We start from the raw sequence: 7387 nt of genomic DNA, 5'->3' as shown, positions 1-7387 counted from the left end.
TGACCACCCGATCCCATCAGTCACCTCTTATGACCAGCATAGTCGCCTTTTATGGCAAGCATGGGTTGCCGAAAGCCTATTCTACTGCGGACATTCACTGGTCACAGACGTTACGAACGTCATTTGGTTAATTTAAAAGAATGCGATCTCTACGACAAAATAAAAATCTTAATTTGAAACTTGTAATCAGCTTCTAAATCTGGAATTTGATTTTTTAGTGTTCTTTGATGTTGCCTCTATTGTTTTTGTTGACAGATGATAGAACCTGCAGCTTCAAGATCTGCGATGAGCAATGATTAGTTTCACAGTTACTCATTAATCCTAGCAGACTGGCATATTTCAGAATGATATCCGTTACTGATGTGCCCTTTAGCGTTGGGCATTATAGGCCCATTTGCGCTGGTTAGTTATTATAACGTGACAGTCAGATGTCATTTTATTCTGGAAACGTAAAACCTAGATGTCCGTAAAACATGTCAATGGTGTTTTGATAAGATAATGCGTGGTATTTTTTAAATCTTGATTACTTTAGGAAGGACGGGTTTTAGGACACGTCATCGAAATGCAGGTTGATATGCAACACGATGACCATGTGACATATGGCAGAAGTACAGAACACATTAATGTTATCAGAATGAAAATACAGCGTTGAAATATAGGCTACCTATGTCTCTCTAGAAATTAATGATTGCAGTTGAGTTTGTGCAAAAAAAGTGTTTTCGTCACAGGGGACTTATGGCATCACGTATGCCTGCACAATGCGATGCTCATGATGTTAATCACTGGATCGAATAGACTGGATTATCTCGACACAAACTACTTTAAATCTTACGACTGAAATGAGGGGGCAACTACCTACATGCTCACATCAAGCCTTATCAAACTGTTCGTTTCGGTTTTTTGGGGGGCATATCCATATTGTGCTATTAAGTGTATCAAGCGGGAGAGTGAGTAACTTTAGTTCCATCAATGACACGGTGGGGGAACAGAAATGGGTTTCTGACATTGTACCCATGTGAGGAATTGAATCCGGGTCTTTAGTGTGACGAGCGAACGCTTCAGCCATTAGGCTACCTCCCCCACCAAACACCTACCTTAGTGCACAAAGATACTGGATTATCTATGTATGTGAGTACCCGTCTGGATTTATGACTCAGTCTGATAAGAAACTGAAAACACAATGCACCCCGCCACGCATAACCTTGGCCTATGCCAAGCTTCTTACCACGAGGTATGATACACTTGCTGACACTACGGTTCAAGCTGTCTAAACAGGCACTCTTTGGGACTGGGGAAATAATCCTGTTTAGACAATGCACCAGATTGTAGAGCTGGTGACAAATGTATAAACCACGGATGGGACTGAGATTTTATGCCGGTGTTGACAACTTATTGGACAAACGCCAGTGATGACAGCTTCCACTGATGTTAGCAATTCACAAGTTAATCACAAATGACCAGCTGCCTAATCGTCCAACACTAGCTGGCTGTTTTATGAGAATACAACATTATTCTTTGAATATTACTACGCTCTACGCTGAAGAGTTCCATACGTGTTACTATGTATTAGTGCTAGTATTCACGAGACTTATTTTCCGACTGTTATCGCTCGTCACTAATCTTTAATATTTATTGTTCTTTAAGATTTTACTGTGTCTTCCCCAGAAATCTAGGAAAACGCAAATACGGGGTCTAACAGTAAAATAGCACCAACAAAGTTAACCGCATCTAAGCGTCCGGTTTAAAGAAATCTTTCTCACCTCTGACTTCTCGAGAGCATAGAGTCATATATTTTTTTATGAAGCAATGGCTTTAATTTCTATGCGTTTTAACAGTTGCTACTAGTAGCGAGCATTCACCATTCTACCATAACTTCGGTAAATACTGGCTTGTGATTGGTTAACTAAAGTCATTCAGAGGTATATAATCACGTTACATATTGATTTTCCAGAATCGCAAAATATACCTTTTTGTAATCGTTATAACAGTTTTGTGGCAGAAAGGAGACAAACGTTCTGAGATACATAATGGAATATTAATAGCTCTAAATATTCAGTTTAAAACGATACGGAAATGGTTTCAAATAAAATTTAGACCTATTATAATTTCGTTATATACCTCTGATTTCAAACTTAGTACGTATATCTCCCAATCAACATTTCTTATCATTAAATATTTCGTAATTTGACAACCGCATTCATATGAATAATTGGAATCGTACAAATTATTATAAAATAACATTTTGAGAATTCTTAGGACTATAGGGATGGTAGTTGTGTTCGTTTCTGTTGAAAATGCAACTTAAAGACGTCCAGCCAGCCGCATGTACAGTTAACATCAGTTCATCATATAGCATAGTAAACATGTTACTGAAACAAATGTCAACAGGTCAATACTCACGCTCTCATTTCCGTTTTAAAAACTAATCAAAGAGCTTTACCAAGCATCTGGAAAATCTTCTTCAGAGAGAGGAACTCCCTGCGAATGCAGCTGGCGCAAATGCCAGTGTCCAATGTTTCTAAGGCGTAGAGCACTGGCTCCACTACACTGCCACAGGTTGTCGCCTATTAGGAGATGGCGCAAACCATTGGGCAGCGTCATGATCAATACTCCTAACACTGACGTCACATTTGTGACGAAGAGCGAAGTTGCTCGCCTCAGACAGTACTAAAGCCTCACAACTTCTTCACCATGCCACATCGCAAACCATTAAGCGCCCACGATAGTAGCGAAGCCATTGCAAGGTTACATGGTTGTGAATCCGTAAGATGTGTTGCTCGCCGTCTTTAGGTGTCCCAGTGTGTCATCCATACACTGCAGGAAAGCTTCCAGACCACTGGTAGATTACAGGACAGACCTCGCGTTGGAAGACTCGGAAAGACATCAAGGGCAGATGACCGATCTGTTGTGCTTCAAGCCCTGCGGAACCGATTCACAACAGCCAATGCACAGTTGCCACAAGCTGCAAAGAAAATATGCCTTCCGCATGCACCTGACTGTTATACAGACGCATGAATGAAACCCGGTGCAGCTGTGTTTTATCACCCTTGTTTTTCACTGTTTCCTTTCTCTCAAATTCAACGAATAATGAATGAGTTGCCTCGCTGCAAGTTCTAACATTCCTCTAAGCACTCAAAAAGTGGCATTTAACTTGGAGTATAACTGACCTCACCTTGTTTAAGTGTATATATCACTACCAAATATTAGAGTGAGGGAGGTTGGTTTTACATCGTTTTAAAGCAAATTTCCAGCAATATCACGCCGGGAACAGCAGAAATGCCATCAAATGTTAGAGCGTTCCCATACTTTTTGTTTGTAGTGTAATTTACAAGCCGCGAAACCTAACTTTGTGTTTTGTGTCAGAAAATTAAAACTATTTTATCACGAAGGTTTACATCCGATATTATTTATGTATCGACGATCTATAATAATTTTCCTCCCGACGATATTTCTGATTATGAACCTTTTTAGCCAGCCCCATGTTACACAAAGATTTTTATTCGTCATGAACCCATCCTCTGTATCTTACCTGATTGTAGTCGTACGGTGTATTTGACTCAACCCCTGAACCGTTTTAGTTTCATTTGATGTGGTTCAGTCGCTGGACATTTACAAGTCCACATAAATATTACTTACATTTCGTGTGCAGGATGACAATTAACATCACAGGTCACACCTGTTGGTGTGATATTACTATTGAATGCTTTAACAGTGAAAAAGTGTGTTTGAGAACAAGGACAAAATGTGGATATTAAACCACAGAATTTATTTACCATTAAAACGTATGCGATATTGGATTTACAAGATTGATAAAACGCAATTGATGAAGAGACATGAAGGGTATACGTAAATGTGACAGTTTATTCCATTTTTCAAGAAATGTTTCATCGGAATGGACACCTATTACTTTTCCTCGTAGTGAGTGTAGTTTCACGCCGCACTCAGCAATATTCCAGCTATATGGCAGCGGTCTGTAAAAAATCGAGTCTGGACCTGACAATCCAGTGATCAACAACATGAAGACTGATCTGCGCAGATGGGAACCGATGACATGTGTCAACCAAGTCAGCGAGCCTGACCACCCGATCCCATTAGTCGCCTCTTACAATAAGCACAGTCGCTTTTTATGGCAAGCATGGGCTGCTGAAAGCCTATTCTACCCCGGAACCTTCACGGGCCACTTTTCCTCGTATGCATTGGCATTGTCCAAAGCTATGCTCGCAGAATGGAATATCCCCTACCTTTTTCAAAGGTGTATATCGGTCGTATTTCCATAGCTGCTGACGACAGACAAAAGCTTAACCAGCAATAATATTACATGTTAACATAGATTTCAACAATTCTAAATTCTATTTAAATTCTAAATATACTTTAAACGACGTATAGCTTATACAAGGAGTCCTCTTACACCCCCCATGCAACGCTACACCCTGATATTCCTAACGACTACATTCATGAAATATGAAACATAATAAAGCACAGCAACAATTTGATTTCTATTGAACCGGATAATATTTAGCTACCCTGAACATTTTAGCATATGATCCTCGATCAGGACGTAAATGAATGAGATATCGTTATGACAGGGGGTGCATGACGGATGAGTCTGACCTTTCAACAAATACTGATTAGTACCTAGAATAGCCAAGCCAACAATCATATCGTTTAATATGGCTTCCTGAAAGCGTGATTGCATTATAAAAATATTTCATTCACTTTGTCAGCAGAAAATTGGTTACGCTTTGTCCCGATGATGAAGATGACAGCAAGGATGACGCCTAAGGAAAATATACTCATGGAAACAAAATAAGGGAACATATAAAAGTGCAAGCTTTCGTTTATTCATGACCAAGGTTTCACGCACAGTGCAATACTAACCTTGTGAAGAAACTCGGAAAAGAATATAAGAAACACTTGTACTTTCATCTGTTTCTCTGTTTGATTGCACGAGGATTATATACTGAACATCATTGAAAACGCACCACCTGTAAATTTTGAAATAAGGCAATAGAATCTTTTGGAAATGGAAAATTAATGGTGGGAATTTTGATAATAACACACTAGATCGTAAATAACGCTCTACAGTAAAAAACGGATCGTTCGAACACATCATCGAACACATCACATGAAAACAACAAAATTCATGCACATCACACACGAAGGGCACAAATTGCATGCAGAAAGCATGCTGTTCAGGGGTATAAATGACCTTCGGCACAAAACCGTTCTCATTTTCGCAGTACTTTCGTAAGTAAAGTTTTTTCGCCATGCCAAGATTGTCACCAGAGGAACGAGAACAGGCCTTGGGTATGTTGCAGGTCGGCGCTTCAAGCAGAAACATTGCACGACGATTTGGGTGTCATCATTCGACCATTCTGAGGCTTGCTAACAGATACCAACAAACAGGAACCAGCAGGGACCGGCAACGCCCAGGTCAGGCACGTGTTACCACCCCTCGTCAAGATCGAGACATTGTACGGCGCCATATTCGGGATCGAACCTTGCCCGCTGCCAGAACCGCCAACGCAGTCCAGGGTCGACGTGGTTTGATCAGCGCTTCCACCGTCCGACGCCGTCTCCGTGCAGCAGGGTTACGTTGTCGACGCCCTTACGTTGGACCCATCCTGACTGACAGGCATCGCCGTGAACGCCGACAATGGGCTGAACAGCATCGTGTGTGGTTGTTACGACGTTGGCATGGTGTGGTGTTCTCCGACGAGTCGCGTTTTCACTTGCGAAATGCTGACGGGCGTCTACGGGTATGGCGTCGACGGGGTGAACGTTATCATCAGGATTGTGTTGTGCAAACCGATCGGTGGGGTGGAGGCAGCATTATGGTGTGGGGAGGGATAAGTTATCACCACAGAACCGCTCTGATTGTTTGTCGTGGCAGAGTGAATGCCGTTTACTACCGTGACAACATTCTTCAGAACAACGTCGTTCCCTACTTTCACCAGCATCAAGATCTGCACACATTTCAACATGACAATGCACGAGCCCACACTGCACGTGTTTCGATACAGTATCTGGCTAACAACAACATTCCTCTACTTCATTGGCCTGCATTGTCACCAGATTTGTCACCCATCGAACACTTGTGGGATTACATCGGCCAACGCCTCGCACGTCGTCCGCAGATCAACAACCTTGGGGAACTCGACAATGCCTTGCAGCAAGAGTGGAATGCAGTGCCTCAGGACTTTATTCAGAGACTTATCCGTTCAATGAGGAGACGTTGCACAGCTTGTGTTGCTGCTAACGGGGGTCATACACGCTACTGACTTTCCATTTTGACCCCATCTTTATTTCATTGTCAGCTGCATTAAATCTTCACTGTTTTGCTTGATTGTTTTTTGCTTCTTTTCTTTATCAAACATTGGTCTACACAAATATGTAAAATTTACATAGATTGCTCACTTCTGCTCTTAGAAATCCACAATTTTAGGGGTGGTGCGTTTTCAATGATGTTCAGTATAGTTTAACGAGGAAGATCAAGGAAAGGAGGTGATTTTGAGAGAAAGGTGGATGATGACGACGGCGAGAGACAATCTGCTGCCATGATGATGATGATAGTGGTTGTGATGGGGAGAAGGGTCTTGGGGAAAGAGTCGATGATGGTGAGAAAATGCAGATAAGGACGATGATGGTGAGAAAATGCAGATAAGGATGGTGATGTGAGAAGACCGTGGGTAGGGATGATGATGGTGAGAAAATGCATGCAGTCATGATGATGGTGATAAAATCACATCCAAGGATGATGATGGTGATAAAAACGCCTGTAAGGATGGTGATGGTGAGAAAATGCATGCAAGGATGATAATGGTGAGAAAATGCATGCAAGGATGATAATGGTGATAACAATGGATGCAAGGATGATAATGGTGATAAAAACGCCTGTAAGGATGATGATGGTGAGAAAATGCATGCAGTGATGATGATGGTGATAAAAATGGATGCAAGGATGATAATAGTGATAAAAACGCCTGTAAGGATGGTGATGGTGAGAAAATGCATGCAAGGATGATAATGGTGATAACAATGGATGCAAGGATGATAATGGTGATAAAAACGCCTGTAAGAATGGTGATGGTGAGAAAATGCATGCAGTGATGATAATGGTGATAAAAATAGATGCAAGGATGATAATAGTGAAAAAACGCCTGTAAGGATGGTGATGGTGAGAAAATGCATGCAAGGATGATAATGGTGAGAAAATGCATGCAAGGATGATGATGGTGATAACAATGGATGCAAGGATGATAATGGTGATAAAAACGCCTGTAAGGATGGTGATGGTGAGAAAATGCATGTAAGGGTGATAATGGTGAGAAAATGCATGCAAGGATGATGATGGTGATAACAATGGATGCAAGGATGATAATGGTGA

The sequence above is a fragment of the Haliotis asinina genome, chromosome 11, assembly GCF_037392515.1.
Source record: "Haliotis asinina isolate JCU_RB_2024 chromosome 11, JCU_Hal_asi_v2, whole genome shotgun sequence".
NCBI classification, from domain to species: Eukaryota; Metazoa; Mollusca; class Gastropoda; order Lepetellida; family Haliotidae; genus Haliotis; species Haliotis asinina.
The sequence above is the reverse complement of the archived record's forward strand: the minus strand, read 5'-3'. Positions refer to the sequence as shown.